At 46.9% G+C, this 25,711-nt stretch overlaps 1 protein-coding gene across 1 annotated transcript in view; it reads left to right on the forward strand.

Annotated features, from left to right (window-relative positions):
• The first annotated feature begins 1,672 nt into the window (after positions 1–1,672).
• Positions 1,673–25,711, forward strand: part of RD3 (RD3 regulator of GUCY2D) — a 47,809-nt gene continuing 23,770 nt past the window's right edge. The window contains exon 1 of the mRNA XM_086745542.1: positions 1,673–1,806. The gene's annotated coding sequence lies outside the window, so the exon portion shown is untranslated. The remainder of the gene's footprint in view (positions 1,807–25,711) is intronic.

The following is a 25,711-nucleotide window of genomic DNA, read 5'->3' on the forward strand; positions in this document are numbered from 1 at the left end:
CTGGCATTGGTCAGGCCAGTGGTAAACTCAGATTTCTACTCTGCTTGCTTAATTGGTACCTCCGAACCTGGGGTTTATTTTGCCTGCCTGCTTCAGCTTGTCTCAGGCCTTAATTGCGAGGTCTCTAGGGGAGGGCTTGTTATGTATAACGGGCTAACGTTTTTCAAATGGCACAGCTTTTCCCTTTGGAAGAAGCTGATTCATCGACATGGAAATATTTTGCACAATGGTCTCGACTTCGCTTAAATTTCCAGTTAAAAGAATTACCAAAGTGCCTCATTTTGATATGGCCGAAAGCATTTCCTCTACTTTCATGTTGCAGTGTGGTGCACTGGACCTACCTGGTGAGTCAGGGGTCGTGCTTCCTCAGAGGACATGAGGGACTGTGCACGAGCGTGGGCACCTCTTCACCAGGAGAGACAGCGGCTCGCAAACAATGCTTCCCAGTCCTCATTCCAAAGCAGTCAGCTCTGCCAACCCCGCTGAGCACCCAGAAAGGTGTCAGTATGTCACCATTAGTTTTCTCCTTGTGCTGTGTGCTTTGTTTATTGTTTTTTAAGCAGTTCCAGCTATGGCCTCGTGGACAGGTAGGGTGAGCGGCATGCTGTGAGGTGTGGAACTGAACGTGATTTCAGACAGAGGCTAGGGTGGCAAACCACGCTGTTAATGCAGCTGTAATCATCAAACAGTGCTAGCTTGCAGAAAGCAGCCAGCTGATTCCCACCTATCTGCAGCTACTGAGAAAACAGCTAGAGGAGAAAAAGTGAATTTTCAGTATGACAGACACCGCAGCAAGGAAACAGGCCAGGGGGTCTTCCCTCCCAGGTCAGCCTGAGCAGAGGTTATTCGGAACCAAACACTGCTGCATGTGTGATGGCTTTGCTCTTGGTCCTAGTGTGCCTGTTAGACGTGGGAGTCCAAATGAAAAGAACCAGAGGTGAAGGAGCACGAGCAGCAATGTCCTTCCCATCCTTGGTGGCATCTGTTTGTCTGAGGCCTGAAGAGATTGCTAAAGCCTCCTGCATACTTGAAGAGGGGTTAATTTGACAAAATTGGAACAGAAGCCTGTATGTTTAAGGGACCCAAAAGCCAAACCCATGTCACTTGTTATTTCAGGAATTTATGGACTGAGCAGCTGAACTTAAATGAACTTTTTCCTCAGCAGGGGATTTTGGCAGGAAACTATTACTTAAAATTTGGTGACTTACCAGCAGTTTGCTTCAAAAGGATCTATCCTGGCCTTAATTATGATCCTTAGATCCAGGACTTTTATTTTGTTTAGATGAACAAGTCTTGAGAAATGCCTTTGTGAATCAAATCTAATCAAGTCAGTATTCTCCAGCTGGAGCCTGGAAACCTGCCCAGAGTGCGTGGCAGAGGAGGACGGTGTGACAGGCAAGGAGCGATGACAACTTGCCAGAGATGAAAAAGGTGGAGCAGTGAACTGGCTGAAGCAGACAAGGAGATTTCAAAGCTTTTCTTCTCCAGGATGCCTGAACTCCAGGACACACTGGGCGTGCGAGTTTACTCCAGTGAGCCTGAGGCAGTTTCAATTTATGCAATTGCTGTTTGCTCAGCAGATGGGAGGCCCAGCTCTCTCTGATCTCAGTGATGTTCAGAGAACAGACTCCTCTGTAGCTCTCTTCAGCATTCAGATGGGCATCTGCTCAATGCCAGGTGTGGATGTGTTTTCTTTTTTCCAAGCTGTGCTTTTGAGGGGGCTTGAAAATGAGCATCTGAGGACCTTGTAGAGACTAAAGAAGAAGAAACAACTAGTATTCAAAGGACAGAGTGAGCAGAAGGAAGGTATGTATTCCCAAGTTTTCTTTCTGGACCTGTGACAGTGACTCCCCTCCAGAGTTGAGGTGGTGCATACCAAGGGGTCTTAAGTGCAGGGACATGCAGCCCTGACAGCCTCTGCACTCTAATGGAGATTTCTGGTATGGTTGCAGAAGCATCTGGAAGGAGGACTGTCCTCCAGGGACTCAGTGCATCCTCAGGCTTTCCATGAGTGATCTGTCAACAGCATATGAGCAGGGAGTGACACTTCTGGTCCTCTCTCCACAGCTAAAGACTTGCCCTTTAACTAAGTCACTTTGGGGAAAACCTGGGATCCGATCTCTGCAGAAGTTTGTGTCTGCGGTGCAGCTCCACAACAACATCATGTGCCAGCAGAATCTACAAGCACTGTTAGGCTCGTTGGAGACACTGGCAGTCCTGACGTATTGCTCCATGGTGCAGGCTGGCCACAGAGGGAGCTGCAGCTGCAAATTGACAATTTGGGATGTGCTGATGTGTCTGTTCTGTACTGGTGTCTATCCTGCACAGCTGGAGTGACCAGCTTGACTTGACATATGCTAATCTGAAAGGCAGAGAGAAGTCTTCTTGCCTTTCCATGTCTCCTCATGGGAGTCTGTGGTGCTGGCAGTCCAGCACCGGGACTGACCACATGCTTATTAATGGGAAAATTAGGAGAAAGGTACGCAGTATATCAGCTGTGCCAGGCACCGCCAGGCTGATGGCCTTCAGGAAATGCCATGGTGCACAAAGTTAAACGAGAAGACTGTGTCAGCTCACCCTTCCTTCACAGCAGACAAATAAATGAGTGCATCCTCTGGGTGAGCATCATACCCACACGCTGCATTGACATGCCGTGCTGCGCAGGGGTCTCGGGTCTTTTGAGGTCGGCAAGGAGCCAGAACCCTGCAGCACATGAGGCTGGAGTAGAACCATTGCTCTTCAGTATTGAATGCAAAGAGCCCGATATGACCCAGAGCAGGATGTAGGACATCTTTACGTCAGGCCCAAAGTACGCACCTGCCTTTTAAAAACAATCAGTAAGTTTGATGACAGAGCAGTGTGCCAGCCTGAACAGGGACACAAGCTGTATGACTGGTACTTAACATTGGGTCTGTAATTATGCCTGCAGGTCCCATGCTGCCTGGGCCCCAGTGTGGTAAGGGTTGTACGAGACATGATAAAAGACCGTCCCTGGCCTGAAGAAATCAGAATCTCATTTAAAACATCCCAGGAGGGCGAGCCAAATGGGGATGGTGTAAGGGATGGAGGTTGGGAAAAAACGGGGTGAGTTTGATTACAGATAAGCCTGCTTCCCGGAGCCTCCCACTGAGCCGGGAGAGTTTGCTGGCACCTTTGCTGTGCCACGTCAGCCTGCGCCTGGAAATGGGTAACTGGGGTGCAGCGGCAAGGCATGATGGGGTTACAGGCTTTGAGTGGAGGAGGAGGGCGGTGGGTTGCAGAGATATATATAGATACAGATATAGATACATATACAGATACAGGTATATAGAGAGCTATATAGATATAGATTAGATATAGATGTGTGTGTGCATTCAGAAGGGGAGGAAGGAGAAGGCTCCTTTTCTCCCGGCCGGTGGAGGATGAGGGCACACTGAGCCCTCCACAAATACCCGAGACCACCGTTCCCGGTAGAGCAGGCGCTCCTGCTCGTCGTGTGCCCCCGGCGCTCAGCGGGGCCCGCAGCACAGCCCCCCTCTCCCCGCACCCGGGGCAGGAGGCGGCCGCCGGGTGCCGGTGCCGGTGCCCGCCGCGCGGTGTCACTGCCGGCCAGGCGGCCGCCGCAGCGGAGCCGGGGTGCGGAAGGGGCTGAGGGTTGGGGAGGAGGGTGCGGGCTTGCAGCCCCGGGGGAGCCCCTTCGCTCCCCCGCCTCGTATTCCCTGCAAATCCCGCGGGGCAGGGAGGGCATGCTCCGGGCGAGCTCCCCCGAACGGGCACCCCGGGGGTTTGAACAGCCGGCAACGCAGCGGCCGCCCCTCCCTCCCTCGGCCTCCCCGTGCCGGCCCGCTGGGGCGGAGCGAGCGGAAGCGACGGGCGGGAGGCGGGAATAACCACCGCTCCCCGGCGGGGGCTGCGGGGAGGAGTCGGGGTGGGCGCTGCCGGGTGCGCGGCCCAGGTGGGTGGGGTGGCTGCGCATCCCCCCGCGGGGGCAGCCCAGCTAGAAGCGACGGATCCGAGCGTGGGGCACGGCGGGGCTGAGCGCGCAGGGTTGCTCTAGACCCCACCTGGAGTACTGTGTCCAGTTCTGGAGCCCCCAACACAAGAAGGACATGGACCAGTTGGAGAAGGTCCAGAGGAGGGCCACGAAGATGATAAAAGGGCTGGAGCACCTCTTCTATGAGGACAGGCTGAGAGAGTTGGGGCTGTTCAGCCTGGAGAAGAGGAGGCTCCGGGGAGACCTGATAGCGGTCTTCCAGTACCTCAAGGGGGCCTACAAGAAAGATGGGGAGAGGCTGTTCAGTAGGGGCTGTTGCGATAGGACAAGGAGTAATGGTTTTAAAATAGAGGGGGGTAGATTTAGATTCGATATTAGGAAAAAAATTTTTACAATGCGAGTTGTAGAACACTGGCACAGGTTGCCCAGAGAGGTGGTGGAAGCCCCATCCCTGGAAATGTTCAAGGCCAGGCTGGATGAGGCTCTGAGCAACCTGATCTAGTAGGGGATGTCCCTGCTCCTTGCAGGGGGGTTGGACTAGATGACCTTTGAAGGTCCCTTCCAACCCTAACCATTCTATGATTAGCAGCGGTGTTGATTTTCACTTCTGTGAAAGGGCTTTAGAGCAGCTTCCAGCTGCCTGGCCTCCAGCTGCCACAGAGGCTCCTCCGCCCGCCGCCGCCTCACTGGCCTGCTGCACCTTTCCCTCCCAGCAGAGGCTGGAGAGCCTGGGCCTCACGTTTCTCCTGGTGAAAGGAGAGCCCAGGGCAGCTAGTGCTGTGTTTGGTGTATGCTGGGTCCTCTTTGGGCAGGGGGAGGCTGAATTCTGCAGCTCCCAGGCCGAACACGTTTTCCACGCCATTTTACTTTCAAAACCTGTCTTTTGCAGGCTGCAGATTTGGCCAGCTCTGTTTGGGAATCCGGCCACAGGGAGAAAGGAGGTCTCTCAGGTGTTGACCTGTTCACCGAGGAGGGCCAGCTTTCCCCTTCTTGCCAGAAGCCTTTTCAGCAGGGCTGCTGTAGAGGAGTCCTTCCTCCTAACAAGCAGACACTTCAGAGCCAGTAGCCTTGCTCTCATGATGCTCAAAGGGCAGCATTTAACCATGCCACATTTTCAAGCCCTCTTAACTTCATTCTCCTTTGAGCAGGTTTTAATAGCTTTCTCTGCTTCCTCTGGCTTCAGAATTTGCTTTGACAATTAAAAAGCCTGAAATTTCATATGTTTCTTTATGATGCCTGAAATTTCCTGCAGAAATCCATTTTCTTGTCCAGTTTGAACAAGTTACCAGATCTAATACGAGATGACAGGCAAGAATTTCATACAGCAGGGCATATGCTGGACAACAGTGTCTGTAGTACAACTCACTCACTCAGAGTAGCTTTGGAAAGAAAAGCCCAGTTTTTCTGTGGCATACTTATTCTCCAGCACCCCTGTATTGTTTGTGTTTCTGTGCACAGGTATTTTGGCATATGGATTCAAAGCACTTTGCAAGCAGTAGATCACAATCTTGGGGGGGGCGAGGGGTGGCAAGTAATCAACCTGCAACTGATGTTTGCTTTGGGTGCTGGAGTGGCCAACAGTCCCCCAGGCAAGGCAGGGAGCAAAAACATGAGTAGCAAACCTCCTTCCTTCCCTAATCTTCCTAGGGTTTTACTTCACTCATTGGTCTTTTGCCTTTTTGGGGTGCTCCTCAGTTTAAAGGCATCCCCCCTCCTCCCACCCAGATAAGGGTACGTCTCAGTGCGACTGATAGGAGCTGCAGCAATACAAGTTGCACACATCACTTCTGTGCAAGGTCTCACAGTTTGTTGTTCTCCCCAGCAGCCACCATAGAATTATGGAATTTGGCGACAGTCTTCCTTTTGGGTTAAAAAAAAAAAAAAAATCAATTCTAGCACTGATCTTTCTAGAAAGAAGCTTCACAACATAAGTGGAGCACACCCAAGAGGCTGAAAATCAAAAGAGAAAGTAAAATATCCTGCATTTGATTTTATGTTAAAGCTGGCAATTTTGAAAGTGCATTTTATGTGCAGAGGTAGGAAATGAATGAATTTTGATTCACTCCTTGATTTTGGAGTTGGAAATAGCTGTCTTAGTGCAGGTGGAAGTATTTGCTTCTGCCACATGTCTAATGCAGAACCGGCCTGTGCGTAAAACTACAGAGTAAATGATGGCTGCTGAGACTTGGCAGGACTGTTCTCATCTGAATTAGTTTTAGAGACATCTGGGCCCAGAGATGCAAACTGGTGCTATCCCGGTTGTGCATTATGCCACCAAACCATCTCACGCAAAGCTCCCTTCCCACAGGTGGGTATTAACAAGCACCACTTGTCTTGCTGCTTGCGGTGCCTTTCTTCCCTCCCACCTCTTCACCAGCTGTTGGTTTGCTAGATGATTTCTGAATGTGGCAGGTGGATGCAATTTCCTTTCGTGACCATTGCAGCAGCTCACACCAGATCCCACTTACCACCCTTTTGGGAGGTGCAAAATTAGGCACTGGTGGGTAGAATCCTGTGGAGCAGCAGTGACTTTGAGGGGGGTGAGGATCTGCCTCCCAGAGCACACCCCCACCACTCAGGAGACTTTGGGTAGCCTCTGATAAACGTGATGTATCTGTCACCAGCCAGCTTGGGCCCAAGCAGCACTGCCCTGACCCTGGGACAGTCTAGCCCCAAGGGGAAGGCTGAGCTGTGCAGGAAGAAACTTTCTGGAGAAAAGTACCTGGCAGAGCTCCTCCTGCCCGGAGGGAGGCAGTGAGAAATTAATGTAGAGTAGATTTCTGTGGCATGAAGGGAGTAACGCAGCATCTGGACAAAACATAAGCTACACAGTCATTTTAGCTGTGTTAATGCATATGGTCCTGCTTGCTTGAGGTATTTAAGAGATGAACTGCACTCCCACAGATAAATTAAATGATGCTGTGTACAACAAATATTGTATAACAAGCTTATTAAAGGCTGGAGAAGGCTTGGGCTGCTTTGAACAAAGATGTGGGCAGAGATGTGGATTGATTTGAATGCATCTATGTGATATTTTTATGTATAGGGGTATTTTAAACCAGGTTTATAATTGGCAAATTTGCCTTAAGTTGAAAACAAAGTCAGACTGGATACGAGGAAACATTTTTTTTCCTGTGAGGACAGTTGAACACCGGAGCAGGTTGCCCAGAGAGGCTGTACAGTCTGCATCCTCAGAAGTTTTCAAGGTTTAGATCTATAAAGCCCTGAGCAACTTGGTCTGGCCTCATCACTAACCCTGCTGTGAGCAGGAGGTTGAGCTGAGACTTTCTGAGGTCCCTTCCCGCCTGAATTATCCCTGATCCTGCCTCCATTCCTGGAAGGATTGGGCTTTGCCGTGCAGCCGTGGCTCAAGTGGTTTCTGTGCACACGTCCATGCAGACACGAGCTCGCCCCTTCCCTCCCTCCCTCCCTCCGTCCCTGAGCAGCTGGTATTTTGCTGGTGGGTGATGTCATCCCATTTGCTTACTTAAGAGAGGCATTATTAGTAAGTAAGTAATTTATGTAACGCTGCTGCTAGTGCAAATTAAGGTAGAGCCGGGTTAAGCAGCAGGCCCAGGGCAATGAGGGCATGCTGTGCATGGTGGGCTACAGAGAAAATTGCTGCAGAAGGCTAGTGGGCCGGATTACAGGAGATCAGAGGATTGAGGAATGCTGGGTTTGTTTCCTGTTCTCCATGCCCTGCACAACAGAGCAGCGATGGGAGAGGGTTCTTAGGCTGTTGCCGTAAGGGAGCTCAGTAAAGGCGTGTTCCCTGGCAGCCTCTTTACCCCAAAAGACCTACCTTTGGAGATCAAATGCAGGCTCAGCTTTTAAAAAAAGTAATTTAAAAAACTGGCCACTCACTGTTGTAAGATCACTTTTTCTCTCTGCCTGTGTGGATTTCTGTACCAGTTTTGCCTTGTGAGGCTGTACCAAACCCCAGAGCTACCAAGGTGCCTTCTTGCACTCTTCCTGGTTGATGGACACCGTGCATCCCCTCTAGGGTAGCCTGTCTCATTTGGGAATCCATCCATCTGGCCAGGGAGAGCTGCTCTCGCCTTGGCTTGGCTTCTGTACGTTTCTGGACATCCCAAAAGACTACACACCAGTATGTTCAGCCAGTCTGAGGATGACTGAAACTGGATGGAGTTTAAAAGTGAAATTATTTGTTACCACACAAACCTAATTAAACACATGTTTATTGTACTATGAATTGTTTTTAAGCAAAGCTATTCTTACCATCACATTCACTGAGAGTTAAAAGTTTATATATGGAAATCTAGGTAAAGATATGAATGTTGCTGCTTGATTATAATGACAAATTGTAAAAAGAAAGAAAAAAATAGTAGTTCTCTTTGTTCTGCCTTTCTTACCTGAACTAAGAACCTGGTTAAGTCAGTTAACCATTATCCTACACTTCAGAATAATGCTGCTAAAAATGAAACATAAAATTAGCCTGTCATTTTTCTGACATGCACTTGAGATTCAAGCTGTCTTTCTGCAAAGCTTTTAATTTGCATTAAAATATCTTGTGGAAAGTGTGTGGAATTTCAGCAGCAGCAGCAGCAGCAATCAACCTCAGATCAGTCCAGCCTTCACCTCCTTCAAGCACACCCTGCCTGGCCAGGGCCATCCTGCTCACTGATCGCTCGGGGGGGAAACTCTGCTTCTCGTCCCCACAAAGACCCTTTTGAAGCAAATCTGGCCAGGAGCGCAGCCCCACTTCCTGCCTGCGGCCCCAAGCTGTGCTCCATGTGATGTCCACCCCTTCCCTGCTGTGCCAGGTAGGCTCAGGGTTACTCCGTGACCCTGGCATGGACAAGTGAGGCCGGTGGCCTGACCCAGCACAGCCCCCCACATCACCTGGAGAGCTGAGATGGCTGCGTGGCTGTACTGCTGTACGCTGACGTTGGGAAATGAGGGACTGCTAGTGGAGTTTTGCTGGGAGTTTGTGAGGTCAGTGGGAGCCTGCTGTCATCCTCGGTAGTGAGCCGGGGAGGAGTCATCCAGATCTGAGCAAGAGTCCTCTGCCTCACAGCAAGTCTCTGGTGCTGGGATGAAGCTGGACTTGGCTCAGATGGCACAAAGACCAGCCCTGGCAAGAGCCCAAGCATCGGCACAAGAGGGCCAGAATGAGAAAGACAGATGGGCTGATGGTTGTGGGACGTGCTGTAAGGACCCAGCTTACTCTGGCGAAAGCAAGCAGCACAGGTCAGCTCTAAGGCAGCACCACCCTGCTAATGTCAGCGAGAGTCCCTCTGGAGACAGTGTTGGGATTTCTGCCGCGGGCAGAGTCCTGTCAGTTTTTGCAGCATGGCATAAGTTATGAGTGTGCCTTCTCTAATGGATGAGAGGCAGTGCTATTTGGGTAGTAATACACTTTCACATTTGGTTTGGCTATTTTGGTGCTGGAGGAAATTTTTTTTTCTACTGGCTGATGAAGGGGCCCACACTGCCCCCATCTGTTTGAATAGTGAGTGTCTTTGATCGATCGGCCAGGCAAACTGGCTAAACTCCCCTTGAGATTCTGCTCCTTTGGTGGTTTGCTTGTCCTGAGCTAGTCGGTTTTACTTTCAAGCCATCAGGATCAAATGGAGAAATTTTTAAAGCTTAAGGAAAGTCTAGAAGTTAATTTGTTTCTAGTTTTCACTGGAGGGCTCCATGTGTGTATTGGCTGGCACGTAGCTGATGCACAGGCCCTGCCCAAAGCCAGAAGAAGCAACAGAAATTCTTGGGCTTTCAGTTTTATGTCTTCAATCCACAAGCTGCCATTGTGATTTTTCAGACAGTCCCTCTGTTTAATGATAGTTTTAGGACTTTACCAGCAGTTTCTAGACAAAGCTTGGCCTTGCTTTTCCTCCCCAGGTTGAAATATCTGTACATCACATCACTGGGACCAAAAAATGTGTGTCAGTTGAAACCAGTTTTAGCCATGGTGCAGTCTCCGAGCAGTCCTTGTATGCAAGTTTCCATGCCAGGTTGAAGCAGGCATGATCCGGCATTAATAGCAGTGATCAGTCCGAAGAACAGACCTAAGGCAAAGCTGATCCGTGTTTGCTATCACATCAACTCCTTCCAGAGCAGTGCTCGAGGACATTACGTTAATAACCTGGTACAGATGTGCTGAGGCACAGGTGATGAAATGTGAACTTTAAGTTGTTTCTAGCAGTTCAAGTTAAATAGCTGGTTACAGGCTCAAAGTAACTGCAAACCAGGGTTTTTCCCAACAGGGGAAGCAGGCTGTGGGAGGAAAGGATGTCTTGATGATTGCACTTGCTACATTCAGAATGAGCAGCAAAAATTTTAAAACAGCTGAAAGTTTGTCCATGTTGCAGAGAGCGCGTGATCTTGCAGTAAGACTGCCCTGCTTCTAGTAGTGCAGCCTCTATTCCTGTTTATTTAAACGCTGTTGTGTGCCTTTGGCACTGCTGCCAGGAAGTGCCGACCAGGGCCAAATCCTTCCTCCAGCTCTACACAGTGGTTCACTTTTGACCTGTAATATTTGGTGGGCTTTTTTTTTATCAGCAGAAACTGTCAATCACGTTAAGCAATGTAGAGGACATATGCTACTGATAGGCAGAGTTCAGCAAGGTTTGAGACTGTTTTGCTTATTGTCACCTCTAACCTGAGTTGCATCAGGAAAGGTTGCTCAATCAGCACTCCTGGCAGCTCACCTCTGCTTGCAGAGATCAGCCCACACTTGATCCCAACTCCCTTGGAGTGCAGGGAGCTCAGCTCCTCTTTGGTTTGATAGCTATTTTCCTTTCAAAGGCAATGGTGGCAGCAGCTGAAAGGCACTGGTGTCTAAAATACCCCTGCTTCCTTGAAAATACAGTTTTTAACTTCTTCAGAGAGCCTTGAAACTTCTGCTAGAGTCAGAGGAAGCAAAAGCAGCAATGTTTGGAATGGATGAATGAAAAGTGCCTCATCCACTGCTGAAGTTCATCTGTGCTCAGAGCTGTCATGCTTGGGACTTCTCGGCCAGCCCATCTCAAGCCTTTGGAGTGAGCAGTGACTCATCCCCCTCATTCTGCTTTTTACACCTCCACACATCTGCCTGTGTTTTTAGAGTTACGCTCCAGTGAGAATAACAGTTTGTTTACTCAGCCAGGGCAACATTACCGGTGCCTCAGAAAGCTCAGGATGGTCCCGCTATTGGTAACTGGCATCAGCATTTTCCTAAGTTACGTGAAACCATTTTGACACGCTGTCCAAAATATTATAAAGAAATAAATGGAGGGTTTTTTTCTATAATCGTGATTTGACACAATTTGCAGCCCTGTGGCTTGCAATTGCTGAGCCCCTCTCTGACCAGCCCATGCTGCATCCTGTTGCTCTGCAGCACCAGGACCTGGGGTAATATATGACCACCTCCCCCAGAAAAACACTTAGGAGGAGGGAATTTGTGTTTGCAGAACCCAGGGGGGCTGAGATGCTGGAGGAAGGATGACATTTCCTTTGCACTTCCCTGGGCTCATGATTGTGACTTCCAGGTGACAGCTCCCTCCCAAAGGCCAGCGGGATACAGACGAACTTTGCATTAACTCATGTGCCAGAGCAGAGACTGGGGCTCACCTGCCAGCTTGGTCCAGCAGGCATCCTTGTTGGAGGGATGCAGGTAACTCCCACCATGTCAGTGGTCCCCTCACAGACCCTGGTGACTTGGTGCTGGGCTGTCCTGTCTGCCAGGGAGCAGATGCAGCTGTGCTCAGGAGCTGCTTTCCACACAGACAGTTTCATTAGACCAAGCTGAGCTCTTAATGTGAAGCAGGACAGCAGTGCTGGCTCCAGCGCAGTTTCAGCTGTCTGTAGCAGGGATGAGATCTACTCTCAGGACCAGTGCCTGATGTAGGTTCCTTGCAGCCAGTGTGCAGAGTGAAAGGAGGGTTTGGCTTTCCACAACTATTTTTCTGAAGTGACCTATACACTCACTTGGGGAAATGCCTGAGTAGATGTCTAATCTAAAATCTGCTATTAAAACAACAGGAGCACTGATTTTTTGACTTTATTGGACCATCTTATAGCTGAGCATCTTTTACTTCGGAGTCAGTAGCTTCCTCTTTTTAAGCTTCCTAATTGCACACTTATTAAAATCAGATGTCTGTGACCCTTATATTTTGCCCCCTTCAAGATGGTTGCTAAACGCATGTTTAAAAATCCCCAGGTGTGTCTGCAGGTCTGCACATGGCAGGGCAAGTGGGAGTGAGAGCTGATAATAGAGGACAGCAGGAGCTCTCGGTTTCCTGCTCTTTCTATTCCTTTCAGAGACCCCTAAAGCAAGGTGCTCCACAGCCACACAGTGCAATCTGCAGCAATGAGACTCCACTCTATCTTGGCATTTCAATTTCTTTCTTTTTTTGCTGACCTGAAAGACTAATTCCCTGCCTCTGTGCCTTGCTGTCATTCAGTTCCTGCAGCACAACTCCTGACTCCTGTATTTCCTGCAATACAGTGTACCCAGCGACATGAGGTCTTATTCCTCAGCCCAAAGCCTAACCTAGAGGGCAGCTTAATGTACATCATTAGCTCTCAAAATTGTTGTGTGTGGAATGCCATTTCCTAGACATGTCCATCCTAAACAATGCTAAGAGGGCACACACACTTTTTCCTCCTATTACAGAAGAATCAGTCATTACAGATTCCAGGACTTCACATTTCTCAGGCATGAGGTGAGCAACATGCTGGCTGCCAGCTGCGCACAGACTGTCATCCCTCATATCGCACATCACTTGCTATGCACTGAGTGACCTCTGCCAAAACATTATCCCAGCAGTCACGCCACATTTGGCTGTGTAAGAGGTGCCAGTGCCCTCAGCCAAGCAGAAGACCGTAGCATTGCATCTGTTAAGTGCAGGCTCAGAGAAGTGGCTAGGTCCTCGGCTGCCATAAGTTGTTAGGGTCGTGCTAACCTCCAAGGAGCTACCTGCATTTGCAGGGCATCATCACCATTTAGGAACCCGGGCCATTAACGAGACAGATGGTTTTAATCCTTTTCTTATTGGATAGTTGTGCACGTCACAAGTAAGACTTTTTGGACTGTTATGAGCAATCAGCAGAGACCTTAAGGACTAAGTGTCAGTGGAAATTGAATGATTGCCGCCTCTGCAGCTGGTCCCTCCCAGCCAGGTTGGAGCAGATGGCAGATGAGAAGCTCTCCGTATGGTATGTATTCAGTCACTGAAAAGAAGACCGGTTCTCAGGACAGTTACAGCTTCCATAAAGAATAAATAAACCACCCACTGAGCCAAATAATAGCTCCAATAGCCAGGAAACACCTTAAGGAATAAATGTGCAGGTAAATCCTGTCACAGAGCCATCTGAATCAGGATGCTGAAACCCCTGTGAGAGTTGGCCGACATGTTTCTGCTGAAAACAGCATTCCTCGCTGGTGTTACGATTTTATTACAGTTGGTATCATAACTCGAAAATGCATTTATCTGTCTTAGTTAAGCACTAGTATGGCATGACGGGAAAAAGAAAGAAGCATTGTTGTACAAGCTCAGTGAACACTTCAGCTTACCGCAACTCAATCTTTCTTTCTTTTTTCCCTTGTGCTACTGCCTCAGCCATTCTTGAGTGCTGGCCATGCTACTTTATAAAGTGCCATAGTGCTCATGGGTACCCACCTCTACCTTCCAGCTTTCTCTTGCTAGCACACAATGAAGATCAATTCAATGCCAAGGATTCAACCCCATGAGTCACTGTGATTTTTTTTGGCCACTCTCTGTGGCCCTTTTCAAATCCATAGCAAAGCCTTTCAGTAGAGTTAATGAATTATTCTGCAGAGGCCAGGCAGTTTCTGGACCGCTGGACTCAGACATCACAGAACTAATCCTCCTGTAGACCTATTACTGAAAACACATCAGTGTTTCTCCCCTTCAGCTTCTTTGCATTTCAGCTACTGGTACAGGACTGGGTTCATTCTGGCTGAGCTGTGTTTTATGATTCATGACAAGCCACTCCTTGCAGACATGATAGTCATTCCAATCTTTTATCATCATCTCTCAAAGCATCAAGAAAGTGCTGGATAAATATTTGCAGCAAAAAAGAGACGTCAACTCCCTGTGGCTGAGCTGGGTTAAAATCTGACTTTCTGCTTTCAGCTCATCTCCATTCTAAAGCTTGAATGTATGACAGGTGCAGATGACTTACTCAGAGCAGGGCTGAAAAAAAGTAACAGGTAAAGAGGGGATGAAGGCATCCCAAGTCAGAGATGGCTCTGATGGACATGTGTGTTAGATCCCATGCTAGTGTGAACAGAGTGAAGTCAACACAACTGTGGTGGTATACCTTAAGCTGAATATCAAGTCCTTCAGGGTAACAGTTACTGAACTGCAGCCATCAGAAATGCACCTCATCAAAAGGAAAAGAAGCTGACACATTAAGTTACCAGGTCTGCTGTTTGACCTTCTAGAGTCGGACTTGGTCTCTCTCACATGCACAGATGCTCTCTTTCACAATAGAGTACTAACTGCTCCTGTGCTGTTTCTTTTAGCTTATCTGCTCCTCCATAATCACTAAATCAGCAACAAGATCTTAAGAAGACCTTTTCTCCACCTGCTCCTTCTGCACAGAGCAGTGCAGCCCTTTGCAAAATGGAGCAGCTTCACAGCTGTGCAGGACCCATCATTTCTACGAGGCGGCCGGTCAGTGTGGGCACCAGGGTCCGGCCCCAGAGCCTCTCCACACCACCTTTCATATGAGGATGTAGGGCTGAGCTCTGAGAAGGAACCGTATTGTAACTCAGCGCAGATCTCAAGGTCGCCATCGTCAGTCTCCAGGTTACTGGGAGGCTTAGGTTAGGAAAGATCAAGATGGAGGAAGGCAGAGCAACTGAGGAGCAGTTTCCCCATACAGGCATGGAACAGGTTGGGGCTGGTATTTCTATATATCAAGACTGTTACTTTGTGATGGCAAGATATTCACAGGCACATCAGAAAATCAAGGCAAAGCAGGAAGTGCCAATGCTCATTTCTCTGGCTCAGCTGTCCCAATAGATGCAAGGACTGGCTGGGAGCCTGAGCAAGGAGATGTGCTCACACCCTTGGGCAGCAGAGGGAGGCCAGTGCCGCAAGCTGTGGTGTGCACATTCAGGGGCAGTGAAGAACACATACCACTTTGCAAGGAGGCAGGCTGCTAGCTGCTGGGCACCATAACCCAAGGAGTCGATCTGCCACGGCTGAAATGCAGCCACATCCTCAGAGCCAGCGTCCCGCGTGTTTGTGCAGCCCCTTCACAGACCACTACCAGCAGAATGGTTTGCTTTCTGATGAGGCCTAACAGCAGCAGAAGGGAAAGCTAAGGTGGCAGTCGGACCCTCTGCTTTGAATGTTGTAGCTTGTTTGCCACTAAAATCTCACTCTGGAAGTCACATTTCCCTTCAGTGTTATGGCTGCGCATGCACTTCCCTGTTAAAAGCACGCAAGCTGTCAAAGAAAGCTGGTCACTGCCCGCAGGATGCGCTGCTGCACTCTGCTCGCAAAATGAAGATGATACGAGCTGCCAGGTATGGACAACATACTGTGCGTTTATGTCCTCTTTGCTGACAGATGATGTCACTTAAGTGATAAGCAGCTGAAAGTGGAACAGGATATTTGTTTTGCATTTTACTTTTTCTCAGTAATTTTCCAAGGGAATCTCTCCAGTTCTGCTACCTGCTGCTAGAATGGGTCCTTGGAGACCACAGCGCCTAGCCTTCCCTCTGCAAGGGAGTAGCCTGGTCATTCAGGTTTCTGTTTCATCTTTTGCTGGCACTTGAGGCTTGTCTGCATGAAAAAAAATAAGACAGCATTGAATATTACAGAATATATTAGTTGGGAGAATTGGGAAAAATGAGTCTTACAGCAGAATAAGAGTAGCCTTGCAGTAGCTGCTCTCAAATGAGACAGTCTCCTCCTGGTAGGCAAGCTCTGAGCAGGCTACCATTTCACAGTAATACCAGTAACAAGGAAAGAAAGGAGGTTTTCATTTTTAAACCATTCTCTCCCAGGTCATGGTTTTCCATGTGCTGAGAAAGTAACTGGTGTGAATTTAGCACCCGCACCACTTGCAGACCGTCAGCCCTTGGTAAGCAGAGCTGCGGCATCCACCTCTAAACAGGCAGAGGTGTGGGAAAAGCTGTGCCGGTTTGTGTGCCCGCTGCCATGAAGGATCTCCGTTCCTTCCGAGGGGCCGGGCCCCAGCCCAGCAGCATGGCTCAGCCTCAGTGCCCAGCTCCACGTGTGGCCTTTCTCTTCAGACCACAAACACTGGAAATGAGGGGTCAGGAGAGTGATCCTCTCAGAGGCTGGACTGGGAACAGTACCCACTGCTGCACTTCAGACCTCTTTTTCTTCTGTAAGTCCTTGGAGGGCTAAGTGAGTACGGTGGGACAGACTGTCTTTATACAGAGAATTGAATGCAATGTTGAACAGAGATTTTCAGTACTTTTTTTTTAACTTCCACGAGGGAATCGCTTGTCTTTTCTTGATGTAAGGGGGTGGACAGCTTTTGCATATGAAAAGAACTTCTTGCTTCTACATTTTCTCTCCAGACTGCCTCTGCTCTTGCTCGCACAGATGCCTGACCACCCAGGCCTCAGCTTTTCAGCTGAGCTATATTTCAACAAATGATCCCACCTCCTAAACTGGTGTTTTCCACATTGGGCATAAGGTACCAAAATCCCTAGTTTTCTGGGATTTCTTGGTAGGTAAGGGACACAGGGAGCTCAGTACCTTGCAAAACCGGAGCCTGCACGTTTTGAATATTCTTCCCGAGACACTAATCATAGACAAGAAACAAAATACTCTGGTATGGTGGCTGTGATTTTCCTGGTTCACCTGCGGGGAGGAAATCTTCAATGAAGTCCATGTTGGTTCCCATTTGTCCCTTCAAGTTCATGCAGATAATCCAGGATCAAATCTTTCTCTGAATTTGCAAACAAGTTATAGCTTCAGCCTGGGAGGACGTTTGCCATGTACTTCGGAGGCCTTGTGTATGTATGTCTAAATGGGTGGCCTGGGAGTTCCAGTTGGCCCTGACTGCCTTTGTCTCACAAAAAGGCAGTGCTCTGGGGGACATATTTCTCTGCTTTTCTTGCAACGTTGTGCATTATGCCGTTCCTCAAGCTAAGAATAGATAGTCTTCATCTTGATGGCTGCTGAAACAGCATGGACCAGCACAACAAATCTTAGTAATATGCAGGCCAAATCCTGCTCTCAGCTGTGCAGACTTCCGTGCGACAATTTAAAAGTTAATGATGCACTAGAGACACTGTGGTGTAGATGAAGTAACATGACAAAGAAGTGCTGGCTGAAAAACCACTCTCAGAGCTCTCTCTGGTTCCCTTATCTCAGTGTAGGAGGTAATTTCAAATAAGGTCTCACAGGGATGTGCTACAAGCCTGGCTTTACTGGATATTTTTATTAGTGTCCAGTGGGACTGACTGGAAAAAAAATATTTATATCAGTTTGCAATTATCTTCTTGCCAGAAAGGACTGAAATCACCTGGAGTAAGAGCTTGAGTTACAAATGATCTGGACTAACAGCAGAAACGGCCCAGAATGAAATTCAGTAATGACAAAGGTGAAATAATAGATTTAGGAATGTAGAACTATACAAGTGGCAGAAGTGCTGCAAAATAAGACCCAGGGGTCACAGCAGGTCGTGAGATAAATACAAGTCACAAGTATTCTGCTGTGGCAGTTGTTTTCCCATCTACTTGGTACAAGATGAGGACAAATCAGGTTAATTTGTATGACAGAGAACTTATGTTAGATATGAAGAAACATGTTGTTACTGTGAAACTTGTGAAGCACAGCTAGCAGCCAAGGGAGGCCACAGGATCCCTGCCGTGGTGGGTTTAAGAATAGATTAGAGGAAGACCTGTTAGGGATGGCTGCCATGTGCTTCATGCTGCTGCAGTGCTGGTGATGGGTTAGGTGACCTCTTTGGCCCCTGCAGCTCTATACATCAGTCATATCTGCCTTGCAGCTTCTCCAGCCAAGTCCTTCCCAGTGCTCCGGCCAGCTGATGATCTGGAGCTGTGAAGAGAGCACACTGGGGAGGTGATGCTGCTCACGCTGCTGCTGTGGGACTCAGGGAAACCACTGACACCAGCGACTGCTGCTGGGAGGAGGCTTCACCACCAGCAGTGGCCAGCTTCAACAGCTGGGCTTCCACGGCACAGGGATGGGCAAGTCAGCACCGTTTTTCTGTCCCTCCTTGCTGTTTCACTGCTAGGCTTGGAGATGTTCCTGCCTTCATTTGGCAGCAAAGTGGACCTTATCCTTAAATCCTTATTTGGGGGAGTATGCTTTCACCACACAAATAGTCCCTGAATGTCAGTGAGCAGCAAGAACAAGGCCTGGAGGGATGGGATTTTTATTCTGTGGGACTTGCTGAATTTCTCCATGTGGAAGAAAAGGTCATCAGAGGGCATTTCAGCCACCATGTAAGATCCTACGTGGACTTTGCAAAAAGAAAAGGGAAAGTGAGAGTCTTGTTGCCATATGTTAAGAAGAAGCAAAAGAACATGACCAGGCTTTGAGAAAATAATTTAAGAGGATTGGATTTTGAAGCACTCATGTACACTTTGAACAGCCCCCTCCCTGCTAAAACCCAAGATTATTTGAGAAAGTTGCCAAGCAACACAGAGGCCATATATTGTAAAGACTATATAATCCAGACATTTACTGCTTAAAAAAATGAAAACAGGATCTGAAGGACAGATCAGGAAGATCTTGCTTTTCTGAGCCTCTGGTTTCTTGTCCCTCTGCTCCTGCCACACACAGGACTCCCTCCCCTGTCCCTCATGTTCCTTCCTTGCTTCATTTTTCTGTATTGGGAAGAAGGAAGAAACAATGTGGTCAAAGAGACAATAAAAAACTCCGTGAAGAGGCCAAATTAAGTGTGACAGCATTGCAGTAGATAAGGAAGCACCATTTAAGTTGGATATTAGCAATACTTGAGCATAGATCCAACTTGATAAATGCAGCCCAGCTCTGCACTGTTTACATAACCCCCCTTTGCCAAAAGGAAGAAAGGTAGTTCCAGCTCACTGGCGAGGAAAAGGGGGAAAAAGAGATGTATTTAATGGTATACTTCTTGTCATTTTTCACTATTTTTGGTTCTACTCTGTGAGGGAGTTGCTGAATTAAAGGCTTTAAAGCAGCTGCCTGGCACTAGTATATAAATGCTGGGGAAATGCGTACCTTGTGTGTGCAGAGCACTGGCTCTGCACAGTCCCCACCATGGTGCTACTTCATTTCTTCTCTGCAGAGTAAGCCCTAGGAGCCCCTTCCTCTACATTCTGCACCACACTCACCATTTCCCTGTGTCACTGCAAATGCCAAGTAATAATTGTGTTACTCCTTTCTCTTTTGAAAATCTAGATGTTTTAAACTTTGTTTTTCATAAACAGGTTGTTGGAAAAGTTGTTAGCCTCTAAAATGCAGTTAATCTCTGGACAAATAGACTTTAAATGGTGCACTGTCATCCAGCAGCTATACTATAAACAGCTCTCCATTTGTCTCCTGTGGGTAATCGCTGATTTCTCAGGGATTAAAGCTTAAGTAACACTCCAATCTGGGTGCGTGCATCAGACCACGGCGTATTACAGCAGATTACTCCTCCTAGTATACAGCTTGCTTAACCATTTAGAATCACAACAGAAAACCGACGGCTGCAATGATAAGAAAATGAGTGCTAGCTTGTCAAATAATTAATATTTTGGGTTACGATGTAGAACATTTTACTGGCAGGCTCAGGACAATTTCTGTCATACAGAAGGGTGGGGTGGTGGATAAGCATCAAATTAGAAGCTCTCATCTAGGCTGAGCCTGAGTTATTTCAAATATGTTTTGATAGCTACTGCCCAACAGCCTCTGCATGTTCACTTGCATTTGCTGCTTCATGCTGCAGGTATGGAGTTTTGCCTTCCAGCGGTGTACAGGACCATGCCGCAGTGAGACACTACAATTCACTCATGGGCACAAAGACTCAGGACTGGTTGAACTGACTCTCTCCATGTTGTGAATACAGTTTACCAGATACATCTGCTTCCATAGATCACCGTCTGCTTAAGAGACTGAAAACATGTGCTCTTGCTAAATCACTGCATTTAACACCTTCCCCAGTGAAGCTCCCCTGCGGCATGTACTGTCTTTGGTTGCTGATAGTCTCAGCATAATGCTGGATAATGGATGAATGTGGGGACTTGGGGCTGGCTGTAAGGAAAGAGCAATTGTTAGGTTGAATTTAAATGAAATCTTTTTAAAAAAAAAAAACCCAACCAAACAAACAAAAACTCCACAGGCTCTAGATTTAGAATAAATCTCAGCATTTGTGGGATTAGAGTTTCAAATGTTGACCTCCCACACTGAAAGAAACACAGGTCTGTGGGTGGGTAATGCTACATATCATATGGAAAATGGGCGTTTAACTGAAGGAATTATGTTCAAGACATTTATCTTAAGATTTACCTTAATAATTCACATTTTAAAGAGAACATGTTTGATATGATCTGAAAAACTAAATTCGCACTGGAGTTCCATAGTTCCTCCCTCTCTTCTGGCAATCCTACTTTAATGGCTTGTTCATGTCCCACAAGCAGCAACTAAAATCTCCCCTTCCCCCTGCAACACTCAGGCTCTCCAGGCTTTAAATACACAGTCAGGAGGCAGTAGAGGCAACACACTCACGTAGCCTGTCCAAAATCTGGTATGCAGGAATAAGTAAATTGCTGTGACTGTCCTCCCACTTTTCTCAGCCCAGTTGCAGCAGCAGACCCCTCCATCTGCAGGCTTAAGTGGAGAAAGTATGGGGAAAGTGGAGAGCAGCCTCCCTGAAGGGAAAGATCTCCTCAGGGCCAAGCCAGTGTGAGGTTTGCAGTATGTCAGCTTTTGTTTTCAGCTCTGCCAAAAGGTATTTGGTGTTTATGGCCAGTGTTTGAGTGCTTGGCAGGTTTGTGGAGCAGTGCAAGGGGCACCCCAAATGCTGGGTTGAAACCTACTTAGGTACCAGTGCTGTCCATGCCCTGTGTGGGTGACTTGGGAAAGAATCCGTGGATATAAGTGATATCCCAGGGAACGGAGGCTTAATTCAAATGCCCAGAGGGTACTCCCCTCTGAAACACCACCGTTTTAGAAACCTGTATTCATTAATGGTTGCTGGCAATGAAAAACGGCTGATCCCACTTCCCTAACTGTGGGATGTAGGCTTTTAGGTCTTAGGATATAGTGAAAAGCACCTCTTCTTACGTGTTTAAAAGAAGCATCTGTTAGACCCACCGAGGATATGGGCATCCTCCAGAGCTCTGTCTGCCTCAGAGTGGGAAGACTTGGCACAACTTTCTCTGGGAGGCACTACACAAACAGTGTGATCCCAAGGGGACTTGTTTGAGTTTTCAGTTCTTGCCTCCAGAGGATCCTCCCACTGTTCTGTCCTCCAGTCTCAAATCCCTAAAGCAGTTTCATAGGTATCCTTGTCTTCTTCCTACTGATCTCCCCTGAAGGGGATATATCTGATAAAGTTAGTAATTTTTGCATAATATATCCCATAAAGTTTCAGTGCTATAGTTAGATTATACACTGTATGGAGCAACACTTAGTTTCCCTATATGCTCTGTATTTGTATTAAAAGAAACTATAGCATTATTATCTTCCTCCTCTCTCCCTCCCCTTTTTAATTTTAATTCCCTTACAAATCAGCTCAAATCCCTCCATTGATTTCAGTAGACTCTGGAACAAATTCAAACAGAGTATGGACAAAGTCTTGGTCCTGTTGAATTTAATAACAAAATTCCTGTTGTACTGAATTTTGGACAGTACAAAATTCACTTCTGGATGAAAGAGAACAAACAATTCAAAGCCCACCTGGACTAATGAAAATCTGTCAAAGCTGTCAGTTAGATTTGCATCAAACAGTGTAAGAGAAAATAACACATATTTGGGTAAGACAGAGGCAAACCCCCTGCAAATATGGTATGAAAGCAGTTATGTCTTTAGTACTAAAGGAATTTTCATCACATAATAAAAATCAATGCTTAAAAAATTATTACCCCTGTAAAGGTGGCATTGTGGACTGTGGCAACTTTTGAGATGTGGTCATTTTAAAAGCCAACAACCTTGATAATGTCCTTTGGAGATTATTGTTTGTTAATAAAGTACATTAAGAATCAAGCAATCATAGAAAGTGCAATTAAGCACATAATCGCAGGTATTTTTGACATCTGTCTACTTTTAGGCTCCATGTCATTTTTTTGCATCTCCCCCCCTGCAGCCTAGTGTCTTCAATCAATTTATCATGACCATCTGTGTTGTAATTTTTGCTGCTCGGCTTGCCTTTCTACATCTGTTTTTTGGCTGAATATTTCATGACACTTCATCATTTTCACTCATAGTGCTAAAAATACGGAACTAATATTTGCTCGGTTAAGTTGCTTGGTTAAGATAATCAGCAATTAAAGAGACCTCTACACTTCTGTTAAATGACTCTTTACAATGGCAGACAGAAAGGTAAGAAGGAAGCAACAACACTTAAAAAAACTGCATATTGGGTTTTCTGGTGCTGCTTACCTCTTATGCACAGAGGTAAAACCATCAGTGCTTCTGCCAGCTACTGCAGTGCACACCCTGAATCCCCAGCTTACAGGATGTCTCAGAGAGAACGGGCTATGTCATGGCTGGAAGATTTTTTGGTTATTGTGCTCTGGATAATCTCCACAATTGTAAGAGTTTTTGAGGACCATAGCTAACTACACCCACTGCATCAGGGTTAAGGATGCTCTGAAGTACACAAGGATCAGTGTACATCCAGCCTCTCTCCGCTGACTGCCGTGTATCAGCAGTTAAAGCTGACTGCACTGAGTGGGCAATGCATGCAGCAAAGAAGAAAGATTTGTAGGTTTTTACCTCCTAGTGCCATCGAGGTTAGGGGTGTAGTGCTCCTAGTAGATAACTCATTCCACCTCCCTACAGTGAAGCAAACATTTTCTATTGCTTTCCCAGAGTCCTTCGAAATGTTTAGCTTGGGGGCTCATCCACAATAAATATTTGGCCACAATACAAATCTTTTATCTGAAGTCACTAATTCTGCCTAATTTTCTTTCCTTAAATTTCTTCCTTTACTCTAGTTAATACTAATTTTAAGCAATCTTTTTCCACTCCTGGCATTGTAGCACCCCATGATTCTGTTTTCTATGGCTTCAGGATCTCTAGGTTTTAGTAAACCATAGCAACTGCCATGTTCTCCTAAAAGAGGAAAGGAGAGCTAAAAAGGAGAGCATCAGAGCCTACTCAGATACAATAACAGGCCTGTCACTCAGGAGCTTGTATAAGGTGACAGGAGAAAGGCTGTTCACTTTAGCAAGAGTTATCCTTGCCAGAAGGTTATGGTATGTTTATCCAAGACAAAAAGCTCTTGATGAAGTACAACCCTCTCTACAATAGTCCTATCTAACAGGTTTGCCTGAGAAAGACCTGTATACCATGCTCTTCATCCAGCTGTGCCCAGGAACACAATATCCAAGTATCTACCCCTTTTACTGACCCAGGATACTATTTTCTGAGTTGATTTTTTTTTTTTAACCTTCTGGATCAGTGGTCCCTGATGGCATACCTCTTGGGTGAGGTCACACCCCGCAGCAGCTGAGGTATCAAACCTCAAGGCATTTAAGCCTTGCTGGACACAGCACCATGCTGATGACCCAGCAATAGCATGTGGAAGGAAAAAGGGGCAGCCCCACAGTGAGGAGTGGAGAGAAAGAGATATTCACTAGAAAAGACACAGTAACATTGCCAGTTTTTCTCAAATGAGCCTCAGCTACGAAAAGGCTGGGGACTGCTGCTAAAGACTGAATGAACTTGCTCTTTTTTGCTCATAGTACACTTCTGTGTGGGTGGGCTGGCTGGATTTGAAATAAACAGCAGGAAGAAGATCTTCCCAGTGAATGAAAACCTGTTTGCTGAGGGAAAACAAGTGCTACAAAAATATGACAAATAGCTCTGAAAGTGGCACTTTTCTAAGCGAGGTTTTAAGCCTAGGAAAAAGGCAGCATTCCCTCTGAGCCCCATTATATCCATTGACACACTTCACCAACTTAGCCAAAAAAAACCAGCAGGTCCATTAGAGCCCTACCGCATTATATTTTATTTTTGTCAGTGACTGAGATTATTTGCTTGTGGTTGGATCCATGCAGAACATAGCGGAAGCATGACTGCTATTGATTGCAGAAGTCCATCTCTAGTGCCAGTGTCAGAGGTCTATGACACTGAATTATGAAGGCTCTGCAGCTAACATCACAGGGGCTGCAGCTGCGGTGTTAGTCATGAGCTCAGGTGAGTCAGGGCAGCATGTGATAAATCATGAAAAACAGCAGTCCCAAAGGGACAGCACTAAAAACTACAATATGGTGAAACTTTATTGTCATGATGTGTCCTGGAAAATATACTGCTGAATAAAGCTTTACTCCATCTATGTTACCAGAGTGCTGCTACTAAGCATCTGATGATTTGAGTGCTGACTGATCAGGTAAGTCGTATCCGTGCAACAGTACAAGAACCCTTGGTTTCAAATGCTAAATAAGGTATAGGAGAGATGAATGATTTTTCCGTTGAGAGGCTTGTATATCTGCAAAGAAATGCTCCTGAAGATATTCCCCAGTCATCAGTGTCTCTGATTCATGGCAGGAATTTCCTAGGAATTCACTGCATTGAAAATATAATAACTCATTTACCTGATTCCTAAGTATTTTCAGGATGGGGTTTGTTCTGCATTTGTTAGAGTTGATAACTTTTAAAATAAATTTTAATGGATGAAAATATAAAGGTCTTTAGCCATGTAAGATGACTTTCAATTAAAACTCAGCAATGAACACAGCATATCCAGAATGTTCTAAACCTCTGCAAACTGCGTAGTAAGCTGGGCTGGAGCTGAAGCTCGGGACAGACTTATAATCTCCCACAAATAATTAGAGCAGAAAATGCTTCTAATCTCTTTGTTAGTCTGGTTTGTGTTATTTGATTTAATAATAAACTAGACATTAAAAAAGAAACCCCTCCTTATAAATTTTAATTTAGACTGCAATGGCCATCTTTTAACCTGTAAGTGTTTAGCTGATCTGTTTTGAAATTTAGGTTCCACTTTCCCTGTCTTTTGATTTATTCCTATACTGTACAGACTGGTCTGAAAGGCCAGAGTCGTCTGGCTGTATAACTACTGCATAAATACCACGGTGTCAGAATTTAAGCCCTAATTTATGAAAGCTTTTCAGCAGAGACTTCATTGCCTTTACACACACACTTTTAGGTTTCATACGTCCTTGAGTGGTGTCAACAGTCTGCGTGCTTTCAGTAAGCAAGGCCACAGGTCTGTGACCCTCTGGGGCAGCTCGACTCCCCTTGAATTTGGTCGGGGTTTGGCCAATGGCACCGGGGATGTTTCTGTGCATTTTTGCACTGTGGGAAGAGGCAGGGTGAGGAGCCGTGGGCTCACAGAGGTCTCTCCTGCTGCGTGTGGCTGGGACCACGAGCGTGGCCTGGTCCCCTGACACCATGTGCTCTGTGAGGTGCAGGGGGCCTGCTCCCTCATTCCCCCATGGCCCCGCGTAATTGCCTGTCTCTCAGGTGGTCTCCAGGCCAGTTTCCTCTCCTTTTCACCTCACTGACCCCTTATGCTCCTCAATAACCTCTTACTAAATACCTCTCACGATTTCCAAAATCCACACGCCCCTTGCAGCTCCCACTGCCTCAACCCCTGCTT

This window comes from Chlamydotis macqueenii, chromosome 3 (genome assembly GCF_036417535.1).
Source record: "Chlamydotis macqueenii isolate bChlMac1 chromosome 3, bChlMac1.mat, whole genome shotgun sequence".
NCBI classification, from domain to species: domain Eukaryota; kingdom Metazoa; phylum Chordata; class Aves; order Otidiformes; family Otididae; genus Chlamydotis; species Chlamydotis macqueenii.